This window comes from Harmonia axyridis, chromosome X, assembly GCF_914767665.1.
Source record: "Harmonia axyridis chromosome X, icHarAxyr1.1, whole genome shotgun sequence".
In the NCBI taxonomy this organism is placed as follows: Eukaryota; Metazoa; Arthropoda; class Insecta; order Coleoptera; family Coccinellidae; genus Harmonia; species Harmonia axyridis.
The window spans coordinates 16708357-16729576 of record NC_059508.1 but is presented as its reverse complement, the minus strand read 5'-3'; the positions used below and the strand labels follow the sequence as shown (position 1 = coordinate 16729576).

Sequence of the window (21220 nt, the reverse complement as noted above, 5' to 3'; positions counted from 1 at the left end):
AACCCAAGATGACGAACAAACGAAATAGTAGGCACCTTATTGAACGCTGACAGACGCATGTTTGTCATCTTAGGTTGAGTTTTGCGGTACTGATGATCCCTAACAAGGGTGAAACCGGTATATCGCTACTCTCCCTCGATGACATGCATTATCCTTGGGTTACTTTCGATTATGATTCCTACGTAATATCGTGGGAATCTTCTGTTTGACAATGGATATGTTGATGGCATTTTTGCTGATCGAGGGAACAGTACTGATAATTAAAAATTTATATACACCAATTTGACAAGTTCTAGATTTATGAATTGATTGAGTATTTCATTAAAAAAAAATTGTTTGATATCTTTCTGGAAATAAATGCACAAAATTTTCACACATGAGGCAAAAATCAAATGAATATCAGAGCAAAATTCTGCACCTCATTCCTTTTCGTCATATTCCTATTTTTGATTATCTCAAAGTTGACTTGAAACAATACAATATATAAGGTGATAGTACAACTTGAGAACTACTCGAAATTTTAATGATCTACATTTTGTAATGTTTTCTCGTGTACTTTGGAAGCTTTGACATGAAATTTTTCACCAAAATGCATTTTTGAATCATGGGAACAAATTGTATACAAAATTCCTCAACTCAAAGTCCTAACACTTCTCCTATGAATTTGATTTAATTAAAATGACATTATCATTTTTGAAATTAACATTCGAGACTTGAGATCTCGGAAAATAACAGGCCTTTGTTTAGAACCAGCCTTATTATCTATATAATAATAATATACAGGACGTAGTTAACTCCTTTCTATTAGGAAATTCTGAGAACCTGAAAATGTTGCGTACTTGTGTCAAAATTGATCTCAGTGAGAAGCCTGTACAGTTTGAAGTTGATAGTTCGACAACAACATTTCTGATCTCGTTTCGCTTCAGACACAATGAGGGACCCTTTCCACAGTCTTGAGTAACGAAATACAGACTTTCCCCCATCAGCTTGTACAATCGGAAGCACCCGAGGGGAGTTATGAAATTTTTTATCGGTGAGGAAGATTTTCCAACGGCTTTTTTTCGCTCACTGTGTATTCTATAATTATGCTTTCGGAAAAGGGGAAGTCACAGTTGTCTTGCGTTTATTGTCACGCGTTTTTGAATAGAAAGAATGATATATTTTATATTTGTTCGAAATCCGAAGTCAGAAAACATTCTCAAGCTGAATTTGAAATTAATTATTTTCATTGATGAACCAAATCCAATTTTTGAAAATATTAAAAGGTTTTTTAGAAAATATTAATAGGTTCGATAACCTTACCAAACGTCTTCTACTGCTTGAGTGGTTGCGTGAAGATTCATGAATTTAACACTCAACATAAACCATAAACCAATCGACCATCAGTTTTCAAAGAGAATACCATCAAATGGTACACAGGAGGTTCTTAAACCAAGACTATTAGGGGCTAGTACAGAATGCTTCCTATCGTTTAGCTGCCGAATCCAAAGCGAGGAAAAACACATCAGTCAGCTGGCAAGATTATGGCATCAGTTTTCTGGGATGCGCAAGGTATAATATTCATTGATTACCTCCAAAAAGGCCGGACCATCATACAGCGATTATTATATAGCGTTATTGGATCGTGGGAAGGATGAAATCGTTGAAGAAAGGCCCCATTTGAAGAAAAAAAAGGTGCTGTTTCATCAAGACAATGCGCTGTGTCACAAACCAATGAAAACAATGGCAAAATTGCATGAATTGGGCTTCGAATTGCTTCTGCATCCACCGTATTCGCCTGATCTGAACCCCAGCGACTTTTTCCTGTTCTCAGACCTTAAAAGAATGCTCGCTGGAAAGAAATTTAGCGCCAATGAAGAAGTAATCGCCGAAACTGAGGCATAGTTTGAAGCGAAAGACAAATCGTGCTACAAAAGTTTTTGAGCAGCTGAGATGTGCAAAATTCTACATTAAATCCATTCAATTTAAATTTCTTGAAGAATCTTGACCAACACTTCATCCCCTGGTACTCTTAAATACTCCACAAAGGCATACAATTCTCCATAAAGAAAAAAAAGGGTCACTTTCAAACTGGATACGGTTGAGGCGAAAAATTTAATTCGAATTATACCTAATGAAAGTGAACACGACTGAAAGGCAGGCAAATTAATCCATTAACATGAGCATTGTACGAATTATCGTTAATTTGAGGGAGAAAAGCAACGTAGATCTTTCCACATATGCGGCACATTATTCTTTCATTTATTAATTAACTAAATATTCAGATTGTTATTTCGCGATGTACCATGTTTACTCCGCTTGAATCATAATGAAGTTTGCGTTTCTGCAAGTGTTGCGCATATGTTCTAAGCCAGCCAAGCGATACACAGCGATGTTAATGAAGATAATATGGAAACTATTTAATACAGAGAACAATCTCAAAGGCATCACTCGAAGAGATTTTTCCTGGGGCTTAACTTCATCGCTAAAGAATGAATCTGAAAGGCTTGTATGAACCAAGAATTGTTGTGTTAATCTACTGATGTATTTTATCATCAACATCAATTTGCTTCTGTATTATAAGTTCAGCCTACTGAAAATCTACTCCCAATTTCATTGGGACAAATGGACTGAAAAAACAAGGAGAGATCCATAATCACCCAATTTGGGTATATCAATTTCTTCATACCATTATTGATCTTATCAGAGAGTATTTATCTTCACCTCTGCCTTCAATATTCACCTCGTAAGCTTTTGATAAACTTGAATTCCCAACGAAGCTGATGGAATTAGTGCACTAGTGTCTAGCAAACAGGAAGTTCCGAGTCAACATTCTAGAAGCGAAGTCAACAACCGGGAATACTAAATCAGGTGTACCACAAACATCTGTATTAGGTCCCCTACTGTTTAAAATTTCATTTTCAGATTTCCCAGAGACAAAGAGTGAGATAGTTGAGTTAGCAGATGACACTGTGATCAACATACACAATCGCTAAAGGGTAATTGAACAATTTTTCGAGAAGAACGTCAATTATTTCGAACGATAGGAGAATGAGGATAAATTGAAATAAGACCAAAGCAATCTATTTCGATGTTGTTATTATTATTTTTTTAATAAGAGTCGTCAGAGCTCACCCATTCATATAAACCCAAGGAGGCCAATATGCCTAGGAGCCTTGGCTATTATAACGTGAGTATCCACTACTGACTTTTCCAGATGAGTGGTTCTTAGGCCAGTCAATCCCGGACATTTGCACACCATGTGTTCAACTGCTTTCCACAGAGCCTGCAAATGTCATCTGCTGACTTACCTTTGTGGTAGAAAAGGTATTTGCACCTACAGTGTCCTGGCAGCAGTCCCATATTACCAAAAGCTCAGCTCGTGGCAACTTTAAGAGCTTCCTGGTATAGGTCGGTGAAAACACCACAAATTTCTTTACCTGAGCAAAACCAGGGGTGTTTTCCCAGAGGGTTATTCTGAAGTCCCACTCCCATTGTTAGATCACTGTCTTAATTATTCTTTTCCAAGCCCACAGGCCAAAAGGTGTTAACCTTAATGCTCTTTCCGCAAGGTCGTCAGCTATTTTATTTCCTTCAACACCATAACACTTCAGTTACTATTGTAGAGTTACTTTATCACCTCTAGCTATTTGCTTTATGGTACAACGACACTCCTATGTCAACAGAGACCCCTGCCAGGAACCTCAGCGTGGCCTGGATGTCCATAGTGTTATTAATATGAGCCTCTTAGACAGCTAGTTCTCGGTTCATAAGGTAGAGGGTCAGTTCCTAGGGGTTTCGAGATCCTCACACCCGTATACCCCTGTACCTCTATCTGATTTTGATCCATCGGCATACCATATGGAGGACTCTTTGTCCAAACGATTAACGAAGTTCATTGCACTGAAACAATGCGAAGAACGAGAAACTTGTAAATCTAGAACAAGGTAAGAAAATCAAATTGAAGGAAGAAGCTAAGGACCCAGGATCTCCATGGTACGTGAGTAACCAATAGATAACAGAAGACCTGAAGATAGAAACCATAGAAGAGATAATAAAGAAACAGACATAAAAGAACATTAACAAGACTAACGGAAAGGCACCTTTAAGCAAAGACCAGTAGAGTTGAAAGGAATTCTATCCTCTAGAAACCATAAGAATCCAAGGAGCAATTGATTACATCTATATTTTGATGGATTGATCTGTCACCTAGGTGAAGAGGACTTAAACACCCTAGGATCTTTTCAGATTCATCCTAATCACTTCGACCAAACGTATGAAATCAATTTCCCCAAACCCCTGTTAATCTTCGAAGGTCTCTACACATCGTAAACCACCCCTAGATAATATTCCTACGGTACACTTCGCGCCCTCAATATTCAGAACGTGAGCTATTGATAATCTTTATTTTGTGATGAATTAAAATGCCACCAAAGTACATACATATATGCCTACAATCCACCCTGTATCTCTTTCTCCCTCTCTCTCTCGCTCTCGCCCACGCCGATCCCTTAGAATCTTCTTAGGGGTGTTATGAAGCTGAGAATGACGGATGCGAATAGGGTGAAATGTGTGTGCACTGTTCAGTATTCTGGATGACGCCATCTGTTCCTTACGCATCCTATCTCAGTTGTGCCCTAGTGGAATCCCAATCATCATCGCCCAAGGCAGAATGAATTCGCTCTCTGTTCATCTCTGTTGATCGAACGTTTCGATGATAGCGAGGCGCGATATTTGATCACGATTGCCAAATTTAAAAATAATTCGTTGTACCTTCGATTCGAGATGAACTAGGTTCAATCGATTAATCGATGGAGCGCACATGATATTCTAGGGAAATTATTGTATACACTTTGTACGTAAAGTTTGGAACAAATTCATTTTTAGCTAAACAGACCATTTTAAGAAATAATCCTGAAACACGTCGATTTTTTATTTTAATTTACAGTATTTTAAAATAATAATCTAATATACAGGGTGAATTACTTTCGAGTAATGACGTCACCGTCTTTTTTTTTTTAATGGAACACCCCTCATTTTGTCTCAATTTTCCGATTACTCTAGCTGAGCTGATTCCAAAAATGTATCACATCTTGATTCCAATTGGTACAGGGTGGACTAAAATACAATAGTTTTGTGTGCTCATAAAGTAACGCGTAACATTCTTTATTAGTTTAATCAACAATATCATCAAAAATACTTATTGTCTAGCGGCAATTGGTTTGAATGTACCTCCCTGTAGTTTGTTACATATTTAGATTAATAAAAATGAGCTGTTTCCAAACATGTGTGGTACTTGTTTGGTTTAACAGACAGAATATGAAATAAATTATTTCTTTATTTATACATTTTTATTAATCTAAAAATGTAAGGAACTACAGGGTGTTACATTCAAACTAATTGCCGCTAGACAATAAGTATTTTTGATAATATTCTTAATTTAACTAATAAAGAATGTTACGCGTTACTTTATGAGCACACACAAAACTATTGTATTTTCGTTCACCCTGTACCAATTGGAATCAACATGTGATACATTTTTGGAATCAGCTCAGCTAGAGTAATCGGAAAATTGAGACAAAATGGGGGTGTTCCATTTAAAAAAAATTACGATGACGTCATTACTCGAAAAATCACAGTAACTTTAAGTTTCTGAAGATGGCAACATTGTTGTCAGAACGTTAAAAACCTCTAAAAATTAGGTGCAATACAGTGTGGTCACTCAACTGAACAGTTTGGAATTCATTTATTTAATATATTTTCTAGATAACAACAGACTTGCGTTCAAGAGCTGTTGAGCGCTTGTTATTCATGTGAATAATGATTCGATTGGGTTGAGATTTTACGTGTTTATATATGGAATAATAAATTCAAGCTGCGTTCAAAATTTCGTGTTAGTCAGAACAATAGATAATTAAGCTGAATATTAAAAAAAATTACCTAGTAATTCCATTACAACATATCCATCTTATTCATGTCTATTGGCTGTACGTGTGGAGTGTATGCTTATCATTATCCACCACATTGTATGTCCTGGTTGAGTGTGCTTTAAAAGGATTCAACGAAAACTTCGATTTCATATCTTAGACATCATTTTTCTGAAAACTACACAACTCATCTCTCCTAAATGCACCAGCTACTCCAAAAATCAATGCTACCTACAAGTCGAATAATGATTTTAATTACATTCATTTTATATTTTGTACAGAGGAAAATGAGAGATTCCTTAGAAAATTTTTAGGAAAAAAAGTCCCATAAACATGGGCCCGCTAAAGCTACGATCTCGGGATGTAGTCCTACTTTTGGTGATGATTGTATTTCAGAATATCGAATCTACATTAATCTTCCCTACAGATGAGTTTAATAAGTACCAAATCTTATAATAAATTCATTCATCAATGCTTGCTAACTGGATCTTTATAAAAATTTGGATTTCCCTGAGGATTACCAGAGAATTGTTGGAAATTTTTTTGTCGAAATCGAAGACAAAACTACAAGACACCACAAGGTGTAGTAGTTGACCAAGTTTCTTTTTCTTCTTCTTCTAGTTCCATCTCTTATCGAAGGTTGGAAACCATCATAGCATCATAGAACATAGTTTCTTTTTACATTCTTCTAAATTACTGGTGGTTCATCAAAAACTAGTTCTGGAGGAAAGAAGCGGCCAATCTTCCAGAAAAAATATCCCCCTGTAGATTTGCATTCAAAATTATATATTATATCTATGCCAAATTCAAGTTGAATATATTGTGAAACGAAGATAATATGGAAAAAAAATCAAACTTTACCATCCTGTATCTCAAAAACAAATCGTTTGCGGGTCCATGTTCATAGAACTTTTTTTCTCAAAATGATCCGAGGAATCTTTCATTTTCGTTTGTACCTCCAATTCGGGAAGACCCTGTATTATCAGAAGCATTCGCTATAAACACTTTTATATAATAGATCGATATTGTTTTGGATATTCAAAGTTGCTTTCAGCACGAAACATTTAGACCATAAACTTTCTAGAAGCTCTCTTTTCGATTCTTGTAAAGTAGTTATTTAAAATAGTGCGAAACCTTTTCTCCTACAAATTTTGATGCTTTAGCAGATTCTGCCGCATCTGGCAGTGTCAATGAGAAATTTTCTTCTTAATTCATTTTTCAGCAGAATCAGATTCTAATTGGAAGCACAAAAACAAATTTGTTGGTGCCTCGATTTGGACTATGAAGTCATTGGTCAATGGAATTACATAAAAAGTATTGAGAGTACACAGATTTTAAATTGAAAATATTAAACACATTTCAGTAGAGTTTTCACATTCCAATTATTGCTGAATACGAAAATTCATCTCGAGCGAATCAGTAGAATGATCAGGGAACACCCAAAAATCCATTTTCGATAAAAAAACACATTAGGTGTTTTGAAAATTGTCGGCTGTCGGTCCATGTATCAAATTTGCAATTTTTTCTGTTATAATCCTTGAACTTGTATAAATACCCCCTTTATTTGCAAATTTCAGGCGATAAATTTCAATTAAAGCTGGTTATAAGGGTGTAATAATTACCGTTGATTCGATACCCCTTTGGATATTGTCCTAACCTAATGATACAGATATTCGATCCTCATCTGGAATAGTTATTTATAATACAAGTGCAGAAGGCATTGATATTCTTCCACGAGTTCAAAATTCAAAAACGAGCCACGAAGTGGCGAGTTTTGGAATGAACGAGTGGTAGAATGAGCCTTCTGTACGAGTATTATACATTATTTTCTCTAATTCATTGCATTTTCATTGAAATTAATGAAATATTTCCATGAATATCATTTAGTGATTTTTGCATTGAAAAATATTGGTTGACAGAACTGATTTCTTTAAGGCAAATTGATGAATTGACAGATAAAGCCGTGGCGGAAAGTTCGGAGTACCAACATAGAATAATAAAATATAACCATGAAAACTGTGCGTTTCTGATATATTCTCGCACGATTTTGTTCTACAAGATGTGGAAGAATGAACGGAATAACCACAGAATTAGAGAAATTAATAATCAGATGTACTAGCTTGATATTGGGGAATAATGAACAAGCTCGATATAAATCAACATAAATTAGATCCAGAATAACTTCAACAAATGTGGAAACTCCCAGTTTTTTTCTACAAGATTTCGTTGAAATTTTTCGAACTTTTTTTTCACAAACTCCGAATATGAGCCAAGCATTTCAGTCGTTTGCAGAGACGTTTCATCATTTGGCAAAAGGGAGCTTCGTAGCCGAATCAAAAGTTCAAACAAACTTCCCAACATAATCGGATTAGTCTGAACAGAAGTCAGTGCTAACAATAATATATTCATTTTCTAATTTCGAGCTGAACAATCAATATCTCCATCCCTCTACCTCGACAGAATATTCTTGTGTTTGTTTTTGAAATCATCGTTGATTGACTTCGTATTGCTTTGTGAGCAACAATGTGTGGGAATATTAGACGAAGAGGTGAGGAGCAAAGGTAAATAGAACTCTCGAACAGAACAATTAAAGATGTTCTCGAGGATTCCGCAATTTTTTTTTCTAACACGAAATTCGATTTAACTTCCACTTCTGAATCAGCCGTTATTTCGTTCATTTTCTACTCTGTTAGCCTTACTGTATTCACACGTATTTGTCTTTTCAATATGCAAACAGAATTGAACTCTTCATTTACGTTTTGAAGCGATAAAAGTAGGAATTTTATCTGATAATCAACGATGGATTGATTTGGTTACATTTTGTAAGTGGAAAATTTTTCGAGTCTTTTGTTCATTTTAGAACTGCGGATTCGATCGAAATGAAAATTCGAAAAAAATCAGTAATACTTACATTTTCCTAGAAAATCCTTTTCTACGATGGAATTGAAGTAAAAATGAAGATCTCCTCTCATTTTTAATCATATTGATCTAGCATTTCGTCACAAGGTTTATTAATTTCGAATTTTAAGCCGGCAATTTTTCTGCCGGTCGTAAAGATGATAATTCTCGAACGTGAGGCGCTGAAAACATTGACATTTTCAGGGTAGGATTGAATCTTGAATGTCACGGTTAAGTTTGCTGATGGGCAGAATCCGATGAGGGGTTCCAAAATATTGTTCAAAACTGAAATTGGGGGGCAAATTCAATTTTGCAGGTATTTTCTACTAAAAACTTTTTTGTTTGAAAGAGTACCGTGTTTCCCCCTCCCTGAGGCCTGACAAGCTATGTGGGGTATGTCATTTAATTCAGTTTTTTTCTCTTTACCACATACTAAAACAGAATACGGTACTCCTTCATTCAAAAAAGTTATGATCTTTTATCTAGAAAATACCCCAAAACCGCAATTTCCCCCCTCCCCGAGGCCTGACAAACAATAAGGGGTAGGTCATTTGATTCAGTTTTTTTCTGTTTACCACATATTAAAAGCAGAACACGGTACTACTCCATTTAAAAAAGTTATGAATTTTTTAGTGAAAAAATACCCCCAAAATCGCAGTCTCCCCACTCCCGAGGCCTGAAAAACTATACGGAGTATGTCATTGGATTCTGTTTTTTTCTGTTCACCACATACTAAATGCAGAACACGGTACTCTTTCAAACAAAAAAGTTATGAATTTTTAACTAGAAATAACCTCTATGAGAACATTAACAACCCTCTGAATTGCTGAAAAAAGTTCAATAATAGAAAAAAATATGAAAAGTATGTATTGCTTGAGTCAAGTAATAAATTACTATCCATTTTCATATTGAAAATCATAATTATACCATTATTTGATTGTACCCTACTTTTGCCTCGGAGTGTACTTGTGGATGTGGATAACTTCACACCTGTTAAAACTTTGCATGTAGCTTGAAATCATTGTTTGAAATCTAAATGCAGAATTTAATTTCGATGGAATTTGTAGGTTCGAAATAATCATAGATATTCATGTCCTTTTACGATGCGCACTGACATGACATTTTCCAACAACATCAACCTGATACAAATTTCATGAGAAGTTTTCACTTCGATTAAGTGAAACAGTGAAGCCAAAAATAACCGAAAATATATCAAAGACTAATTATTACAAGAGTTATTTGATAACAATCAATAATACTTACATTTTTCGTACAAAATCCTCTGCAACTTAGAACAGCATTTGTCACTCGGAACAAAATGACTACGTAATAACAAAAGCACAGATTTCTCGATCAGAAAGTTTCAACTTAATTCGGGTAAACAAACAGCTGGTGATTTTGAGGCGACTGCGTAAGAAAGGAATGAAATTCTTTCAATCTGATAAGCAGATTGAAAATAATATTATTATAGATCGAATTTTGGGTGTAATTAGAAATATTTTTAGCGACACATTATAAATTTTATGTGTTCTCCAACGGTGACAATTGACGCATGAATGAACAAGCCTTCAAAAGCTCCCTTAATTTTTGAGCGCTCGTTCACTGAACAAATCGCTTCTGCATTTCGTCACAATGTCTGTTTTTCTCTGAATTTTGAGCCGGCAATTATCCTAAACGAGAAGGAATGACCGGCCGGCCGTAAACACGATAACTCCGTAACATAAGGAGCTAGAAACTTGAAATTTTCAGGATAAGTTTGGATCTTGAATGTAGCGTTTAATGACGTTAATGGGCAAAATCTGACAAGGGGTTCTGTAAATATGGCCGTTCAACGACTAGGTTAATATCTAGTGGAATAATCAGCACGTGACTGAACAGTTCAGTCACTTTTTTACCTAGAGTAATGTCATTTGTCACTGTTTAATAATTGCTGATTTTCTAGGGAAAGCCTATATATTTGCTGTACAATTTGTTTATAGGGTGAATTTGAAAGAGGCTGATAGACGTTTCTCGACAAGTTGATGGGATTTTTTTTAATCTTCTGATGGGTCTGCAGCGGTCGACTATAAATCTTCACACGCACCTGCGTTTCATCTGTTTATGGGCTAAAATCCACTACGTCAATTCAGCTCAACAGTAAAACTGAATTTTTAAGCTTGTGCTTTCGATGTAAGCTATATCTCAAGGGCTTGTGGGTTCAGGTGAAAAATGCACGATCATCAAATAATTTTTCCGACACTCTGATAATTCAGAGGTGGAAGAAGCACACAATGTGATAACCCAATCAAAAATTCATGCCAAAGTCTTAAAGCCTCCAATAAATTCTCATTTTACCTAGGCACATATGGAAATTTATTTTCCGATTAGGGGTTCAGCTTGCTGTATATCAAATAATATAAACAGAACAGAAGCCGCGAAACCATCTCCAGAGAGATCTTCGGTTTTAGCAACAGTAATTGAGCTTCTTAGCAATTTCCTGCTCTATACTGCTTCTCTCCTGATGTACAACTTTCAGGATACAGCATCTATATAGATTGTTCTTGCCTTAATCGAAATAGGGTCGATCATATCCACTCTTCTAGGAGGGAAATGATGGAAATTAACTATTAGCATATGAAATTGATACCTGAATATGATCAACTTTGTATGCAACAAGAGTTAAAGCTAAGGCTCCGTGAGTTGATGAATAAGATGAAGAAGTCAGTAAGCACTAAAAGATATAGTAAAAATAAACGGTTAAATTAACTCTTTCGTGTATAATTGTTTATACCTTCAAGTGTTACGTTTTCATCTCGGGAAATATTGATGCGAATTGAGAATATTCATTATTCATGTGCTCAATAAATATAACTGATTCATTTGAGAGAATATGAAAAATCTAACCATTTTCCATTTCCCCAAAAACCTTCTAATAAAATGCAAAAATTCCATACAATACACCAGATTATTAGAAATAAAACTAATTTGACCAGCTTCGGCGAATTTTCCTCGGATAGAAAGTTCCTTCGAACAAATAAATCGCCGAAATATAGGAATCGATTTTACCAAGTTTGGCGATCAGTTAGCCAGAGTTCGTAAAAATTTCAAGAAAGGGATACCCTAATTGAGTTCGAAACTAATTTAAATCTGAAAAGTGGCTTTATGTACCGTTATCAGGAATTAATATCATATCATCCACACAGTACTTGATTTTCCCTATAGGTTTATAAGAGGATTTAGGGAGGTAGTTTCAAATTTAGGAATTTCGTAGGCCTAAGCGAAGTCTGCAACGATTTTCAATTTTTTCGATGGAGTTAATTAAAGATTTTATAATCCCTGTATACAAGGGTATAATAAGTAGTTGAAAAATCTTAACTCCAGAATATTGGGCGCACAATATGGATTTTCAACTCAAATTGAACTCTTTCTGTCGTAAGTATTTGGTAGTTGATTATGATTTATGTTAAACAAGTTTTACACTTTATTCTTTACCCAATTTCATAGGCCTTTTTTAGTTTTTCTCATCACCTTTTTGTAACTGAATTCAAATTAATGTTCTGTACCATTTGCATCAGGAATTCCACCAATTGGGCAATAACTTGGAGAAACTTATAGCAATATCAAGACGTATCGTAAGCAATACTGTATAATCAATAATTATTGGAAGAAAGTTCTATCGTGATGAAGTCACTTCCCTTTTATTATTCAGTTTTCATCGCATAACTTTCCAATGAAACATCTAGAAAGGACCATTCAATGTATCAATGGAATTACATTATCGATGGACCTGGCAACTTTGGTCTCGACACTTTGGCAATTTACACAGCCACAACACTCACCTTTATTAGTTTGGAAAGTGAGTATCATCTGAGTCTTATTAAAAGGTTTATGCCGTCAATATACAACGTCAAGAAACTATGGAGCGTGAACATGAAAAGCTCACATGGCCAGGCTTTTCAAATAATCAGTCATATATACATAATAAGCAATGTATTTGAACAGGCCAATTGGAAAGTCTCCGGTCTACCATAGTAAACCACTTTTTTTGTGGCAAAATTTGATTTTATTATTGAACATGGTTGCCTTCGAGGGCGATACAGCGATTATAGCGATCTTCCAACTTTTCGATAACATTTTTGTAGTACGATTTGTCTCTCGCTTCAAAATAGGCCACAGTTTCGGGGATTACTTCTTCGTTGGCGCTAAATTTCTTTCCAGCGAGCATTCATTTGAGGTCTAAGAACAGGAAAAAGTCGCTGGGGTCCAGATCTGGCGAATGCGGTGGATGCAGAAGCAATTCGGAGCCCATTTCATGCAATTTTGCCATAGTTTTCATTGATTTGTGACACGGCGCATTGTCTTGATGAAACAGCACCTTTTTTCCTTCAAATGGGGCATTTTTTTAACGATTTCATCCTTCAAACGATCCAATAACGTTATATAATAATCGAAGTTGATGATCTGGCCCTTTTGGAGGTAATCAATGAATATTATACCTTGCGCATCCCAGAATACTGATGCCATAACCTTGCCAGCTGACTGTTGTGTTTTTCCTCGCTTTGAATTCGACTCATCGTGTGCAGTCCACTCAGCTGACTGTCGATGGGACTCCGGAGTGGAATGATGAAGCCATGTTTCATCCATTGTCACATATCGACGCAAAAATTCAGTTTTATTGCACTTAAACAGCTTCAAACACTGCTCAGAATCATTAACACGTTATTGCTTCTGATCGATTGTGAGCTCGCGCAGCACCCATTTTGCACACAGCTTTCTCATGTACAAATATTCATGAATGATATGATGTTCACGTTCTGATGATATCTTCACAATGTCTGCTTTCTCGATCAACTTCAAATTACGGTCATCCAACATTATTTTGTGAACTTTTTTTATTATTTCGTCGGTGACAGCCTCTTTTGGGCGTCCACTGTGTTCGCCATCTTCAGTGCTTATTTCACCACGTTTAAACTAAGCATACCGATCTATGATGGTTGATTTTCCTGGTGCAGACCGCAGAAACTTCTCATCAAGCTAAGATTTTGTTTCGACTGTATTTTTACCAGCACACGAAATTCTTTTTTTTTTCAAATAACAAAAGTAGCTACACTGCCAACGCAATATCTCACAAACTAATGGTCGGACTGCTGTCAAATTTTGACACGTATCGTTTGAGGATTGGTATTTACTATAAATTATATGGATTTAATACTAGCACCGGCATCTATTCATCAGACCGGGGACTTTTCAATTGGCCTAATATGAGAATTAAACGATACAGTTGTACGAAATTTCAAGAGCGTTTGTGTTGGATCACTCGCTTCAATTCTCGGGAATTCCACAAGGATCTATTTTTGCGCCGTTTCTTTCCACGCCGCAACTCTCTGAATTAGAGGAACAATAGAGACACGCCGATTTTATGGTCAATTTTATGGCGCACACCTCGCTTTATATTGTCGTTACAAGAATGTGTCTATGGATTTCCGTTATAGCGGGAGCAATCAGTCGTCTATTTACGATTTCGAAATCCCTATGCAATCCTTGTTGAAAATAACTCTTGCTCATACGTCTCCCAGGACGTATCGAGAGATCCTGATTTCAGCTTTATCGCGGAAACGATCCCTTCAACTAGGGATATATTTCACACAATGAGTTTCTCGTTCTGTCCGAAGGATAAATTAAATTATAACAGTTCTCTGGAGGAACCAAGCAGACGTTCTATTTGGACGTTTTCATATAAATGAAATCGCATAGCCAATCTAAATGCTAATCCACAATACGAAATAAGAGGGCAGAGTGTCATTTTATACACCGTGAGTTGGATAGCAGCGCTTAGAATAATTGAAATTGTAAAATTCATCCGAATTTTGAATTTTTACATGATACACTCCAACACTTCACATTTACTTTTTTTAAAGATTTGTCAAATCCTCCCAAATCATTCAGTGATGTTTATAAACATTCTAGTACCATACTTTGAACATTCTTCCCTTTTGCAGTTAGACTATCAGCCTTTTACTGCTCCATCTCAATGTTATTCACCTCTGGTGAAGTATTGTGTTCTGCTCTAGCAGGTGGCAATATGCCAACAAAAATCTTTGTGCAATAATAACAACTTCTCTGTGTTTGGCTTAACACACACTTCCTAGGAAAGTGCCATCTTTGGTCTCTTGTGTTTCCTAGGGGCTCTTTCATGGTCACAAGCCTTCCTTATAAGGTTTCACATTTAGGTCTATAAGATGATCGTCTAGGAATCGGTCTTGAAGTTGCTGACAAACCATGGTGCAACTACGGCTCGTCTCAGGATCGTATTCTGCATGACTTGAAGTTTCTGTATATGGGTCTTGGAAAGAGACATTTTGCTACAACGTAGCGGTTGCTAGTCTTTACCTTCGTCACAGCTGATGCGACTTGTGAACAATAACGGAGACAGCAGAGATCCTTGCGGAACTCCGGCTGAAAGAGACCTCTCTGAAGACAGTACTCCGTGAACTTTGGCTCCAAACTTGCGAAAATGCAGCTAAGAATCTACAAGTTGAATCATGGTGAGTAGAAAACCTGCTACAAGCAGTTCAATAGCAGTCCCTGTTACTTTTATGCAGTTCTTGTGCCATACACAAAATAGTTCGTTTTCATACTAAACGCAAAAGAACGAAAATCCAAATGTCACACGTGTCGACTTCAAATTGACGTCTTCGTAAAGCCTTTCAAGGAAACGTAAGAGTTATTCGATAAAAAAAAGAATGCTCGATGTTAGCCACGTGTTCCAGTGAAAAATATAAGAAGGTCAATATGGGAACTTATTGCGATCGAACATTTCAAGACAACCTGTTCGAGAAAGAATAACTGGAGAAAATAGAGGATTATTTTCCACATCATTCATTGTTGGAAGAATAGAAAAGTGGAAAGCTCTATGTTATTACGAATGTTTCAGTCTTTTTTCTTTCATCAAGTTCTTATAAAACATCGGAAAACGGAAGATGAATATTTCTTTTATCCCCAATTTGTCACAATTTAAATCAGTTTCTATAGAAAAATGTATGTGGGGATTTTCGAGATTGTAACACAAAGAAGATAATAATGAATAATTGGGCTTCATTTCAATGGAAATCGGATCTTTATTTGAGCTTCACATTCGACGAAGAACGTGTACATTTCAGGAGGAGATTTGTCTGGAAGTTTCTTTCCTTCATATCGAATTATCCTTAGAGGTTTTTTCTGCCCGATTTCCTTCAGTATAAATGCTAAAGCCCACTGCTGATAAAATATTCGAACAAACTTGGAACCCCAGATATTAATATAACATATAAACCTCTTTGGATGATTTATGGAAGTTTTTATTTACAACCCTTATATCCGAATCTTCCGAACGAATTTTTATGCAGCTGTTATTCCAGATAAAAGTTGGTGCGGCGGCAGAAAATTCGAAAAATCCCGCAAAAAAAGAATTTTCGTTCACGCCAGCCCAGAATAAAACGGGATAGCACACGTGACGATCCTGGAAAAGCAGATAATCGGGAATAATATAAAAAGTAGCTGGAGTTTCCGACATATCGAAATGAAATGAGTTCGTGTTATGAACTTCACGGCCAGTCCTTTTCTGGAAAAGGACAAAAGAGGGGCTGTATCAGAAATGAAATTAATAAACTGACATGACATAAGGATGTGCCGATTCCTTCACATTTTTTGATACGGTTTTTTTCGCCATAAGCCACATTATCAGCTTTCAATTCCCGAAGGATACTCGCCTGGATACTCTTTCAACGCTGGAAGGATCCTTGTAGGAAAGTATAAGATTTTCGTATTCACACAACTTAAATCAATTTGTTCCATTTTTAGCACAATCTTCAACGGTTGCTTTCGAGATAATCTCAACTCTACTGGTCTTTGCATAGAGGTGCCTTTTTGTTAGTCCTTCTGACTATATTCATATTTTTTCATCCTTTCCAATATAGTTTCTATCTGATATTATTTCTCATAAAGAATAGTCCTTTCGAACTTCGTGCAAACTTTTGGGTTGATAAAGTCTTCATAATCAAAGCAGATCTACATTGAAAATCGTCAAGTCAAAACAAGTGTAACCATTTTGAAATATTCAATAGTGTAGACTACTAAATTAAATTTGGAAATAATTCAAAGAAAACGATGAATTGAATGTAACATTCTTTTTTTAATTGTGTTTTACTGAGATCTTTGAGGGTTCCCAGAATTCCCACTGAATCAGTTCAATTCAATCGGTGATATCTTGAGGTTTTCCCTGCTGAGAATAACGACACGACTTCAAATTATGAAAAATTCAAAGTTCTGAGAAATGACATATTCAATTATCGATTGAAAGGAAAGAAAAACCCTTAAGTCGATTAATGGAAATTTAAGATGAAGTTCCTTCATTACAGAATAAAGAGCGAGGATATTCAAATCGAAGTTTCTGATGGAACTCCGAATTGAGAAGTCGGTCAACGTTTATTTATTTCGAACTTCGAGATTTCTGCAGGGAATATGTATTACTGAGTTAGGAAGTACTTTCAGGCTTTTTGTCGTTCGTTTCGCCAAGATAATCGCACAGTCTCCTCAATTTACTGAATAATCCATAATCTTAATTTACTCATATTACGGTGTTTATCGTTCTACAAACACTTTTCGATAATCCTCAATTTTTTCACTGCACCAGCTCAAACTTCCAACAAATATTAGACCAATTGAAAAGTTCCTGGTCCGATGCACAGATGGCGGTGCTAGTATTTAATCTATATGATTTTTAGTTAGTACCAACCTTCAAAAGAATGCTCGCTGGAAAGAAATTAAGCGCCAATGAAGAAGTAATCGCGAAACTGAGTCCTATTTCGAAGCGAAAGACAAATCGTACCACAAAAATGGTATCGAAATGTTGGAAGATCGCTAAAATCGCTGTATCGCCTCGAAGGCAATTATGTTGAATAAGAAAATCGAATTTTGTCAAAAAAATGTGTTTTACTATGGTAGACCGGGAACTGGACTGTTATATTTGAAGAAATTCTTCAATGTATGAGTTAGTAATTGCAGTAAGAGTTACGATATATTATATTGTTTGACCATTTGAGCTAAACTTGGACGGCAATGGTGGAACAACGTCGAATTAATTCACTTAGTAGAGCTACTTATGCGACAATAGAACAATAAATATCTCTTTCTATAGACATCGGAATCTACTGGAATTCTGTTGTGGATAGATCCTGTAGCACATTTATACATTCAATGCCGTGTTTATTTTGGACCAGGTTCATCATATTGTTTACAGCCGTGTTCTAGAAAGTGCTTGAGATACGACATATTATTATACCTATTTATAAATCTCTTCATTTTATTGTGTAATTTTTAAGACTAACCGCTCATTTGTATCTGTCAGGTCTAGGATTATTCCTTTGTTAATGCGTAATGGGATACGTGTTTTGTGGTTTGATCCCGAAGGAATGAGACCTTTAACTCTGTATTTTCTTTGCGTTTCATCATTTAGAAAAATAAACACTCAATATTCTAGTAGGAAGATTGCTTTTTCAGATTCATTAAATTTAATTTTTTTGATTACATCGCGTTCTATATCGGTTATATTCGAATAATCACATAGTTTGATAAAAAAAGTTGAGCGATATTTAATAATTTTCCGCCTTATATAGACTGTTCTTTTCACAGTGAAGAAGCTAAATAAGGAAACCTTTCCGGACGAAACTCCAGAATTGAGGAATTTCAAATATTGCTGCGACGGAAGTAATTTCAGGTGACACATTTTCATATTTTATAATTAAATAAGGTTGATGAGTCAATACTGCGCAAGGTTTATTATCATTTTTTTTTTCAGTGAACTAGAGGAAAATTTATAAATGAAAACTGTATTTCTTGTAGATAGCAATCCTTCGACATATAACATTTGAAGTCTGAATATTCGAATGTCTAGTCGACTTCAAATATGAAAAAGAAAATATTAGATAGAATTTAGGCGCAAAATGGTGAATGCGCCGGTTCTCTATAATCCCTTATAAGAAGACGTATTAGAATTTATTGAAATTTTAAACATTTCATGCCAGCATGAATAGATTATCGTAATAACCTTTCAAGCTATTATCATTAAATACCAATTATCCTCAATTCCATTATTTCATTATATAAATAAGAATTGTAAGAAATCTGAAGAAGCTAATCTCCTACCTAGGTATAGAGAAACAATTGTGAGAATTAGACTGACTTATATTTTAGATCAATTGAATGAATTTTCACCAAGTAAACACAAATTCAATTTATGTTCAAAGTGGTTGATGTGATGAATTAATTAATTTCCACATAATTGAATTTTCAAGATGACTAGTGAGTTAAGAATAGGTTTGGTATTGGAATATTTGGATTAGTTCAACTAATGTACAGAATCCGTCGGATAGTTTTGGAGTTACAAACATAAATTTTGTTTTTTTAATAATTGAAAAAACACAATCCGATCGAGCTGAAATTTAGAAAACTGTGGAAAAATAATGAATGAGAAAAATAATCAAGTTTTTTCTGATGGGGTAACCCTTTGAACCATAGAGAATGTTCTTTTCGAATGTTTTCGTTATTTTCACGTAAATTGTAAGAGATAAAATAGTTTTCATTATTGTTTTTGACATCGTTGGGGCCTTTGAAACATTTTTAATATATTTTTCACGAAGTTCACAAAGTTCGAATGGGAATTTTGAAAATACACAAGTTATAGTTGTCCTTTTCGGAATTTTATATAGAATAGTTACTAATGTTATTGAATAAAAATAAAAAACATTTCAAAAGCCACTATAATGATTCGATCATAAAAATCAAAACTTGGACCTTATTTTTTATGTTTTTTTTTGTTTCTTACATTAATTTATTTTATAATGGGGATAACTGATAATGTGTTGAAAGTATAATTCAATATTATCATGAACTATTTTATTCTATCATGGCAGATACAAGATTCATGCGAAAGTTCGTTCGAAATCACAAGTATACGAATTTTAAGGCGCGCAAAAGTCCTGACATCACCTTAGCGCTTTCCTCATTTTCATTTTGATCCTTTAATAAGTGATTTCAGGTCAAATAAAAGATCTCCTGGAAAACACCAACTAAAAAGCTCCTAAATTCGAACATTTGTAAGCTGCACTTCCTCGCAGGATTAAAAAGGACAAAAACAAAGACGCGATGCAACGAGAATACATGGAGCGCAAGTTAAATTTATATTCAAACGTGTCACTCATCGCCAGTCAAAAATAACCGGCAAAACAAAACTTTTTGTGACAGCTTGAGAACTCTTCGGCAGCGAAGTTCCTCCACGTGTTAGAAGACGGCCGTCTTAAGAATTTCCAGCGTCAACTAGACGCCGGCGTCTCGTACAAAAATAGTTTTGGCAATAAGTTAGGCCTTAAAGCACTTACCAAGGGCGTAGGCCTTAAGAACACATGCTATACTGGTCCTGAGGAATTCGAGCAGGTGCAACGAAATATACGCGCGCACCTTTCTATGAGCGAGGGAACCCAACCGAACAGCGCGGCTTACAACTGCTGACTGACAAGCGTTCGAAACGACGGAGTTCAGATAGCGTCGAACGTAGGCCCTTTGCGTCGGTCCATTCCCGACGCAATCGGTACATTTGAATCTTGCACAGCATCCCAATCAGAAAAAAATTAGAGGGGGTTGCTTCAAATTTATCATCAGGCCGATGTTGCATAAGGAAATGCAGATTCATAGATAGATCATTTTCTTTCTCTATTTCAGTATCGTAATGAGTTCATTACAGTACTAAAAACAGTGCTATAATGAACTCATTTTTCATTGAATTTCGACTAATATTCGTTGCAGAAGGCAATTCCAACACTCATGGCTTCGAAATTCAAATTTCACTTTAGTGTTGGAATAGGAGCTCATTCTGCAACTTGTTTTAGAATATACTATTATTCCAAGTTTCCCACAACATTAGCTATATGAAAGATGAAATGACGTCAGAATAAAATAACATTTTCTAACAACTTTCTTGAATCTACATAGGCTTACAACTTTGCTTCCGCCATTTTTTTCCGAAATTAGAGGCTTTTTTCTGAAAAACTGGTTATACATTCATGATTCAAAGTATTGTCCATCGCTGGCCACTAATATATTCATCTTTCGGGCAGCGTACGAATTCCACGTCGAAATAACTGATCATCTTTTGAAGCGATCCACGAATCCATCCAATTTTTTACTTCTTCATAAGACCGGAAGTGATGGTTAGCCAGGCCTTGTGCCATTGATCGAAACAAGTGATAGTCCAAGATAGCAACGTCTGGAGAATACGGCGAGTGGGGAAGGACCTTCCATTTCAACGTTTCCAAGTATGTCTTGACCACTTTCGCAACATGGGATCGAGCATTGCCATGCTGTAAAGTCACTTCATCATGTCTCTCGTTGTATTGCGACCGTTT

At 35.7% G+C, this 21220-nt stretch overlaps 1 protein-coding gene across 1 annotated transcript in view; it reads right to left on the bottom strand.

Moving 5' to 3' along the window:
• LOC123685567 (chondroadherin-like) overlaps positions 1 to 20346 on the bottom strand; it is a 141945-nt gene extending 121599 nt beyond the window's left edge. The window contains exon 1 of the mRNA XM_045625242.1: positions 20198 to 20346. The gene's annotated coding sequence lies outside the window, so the exon portion shown is untranslated. The remainder of the gene's footprint in view (positions 1 to 20197) is intronic.
• Positions 20347 to 21220: the final 874 nt, after the last annotated feature.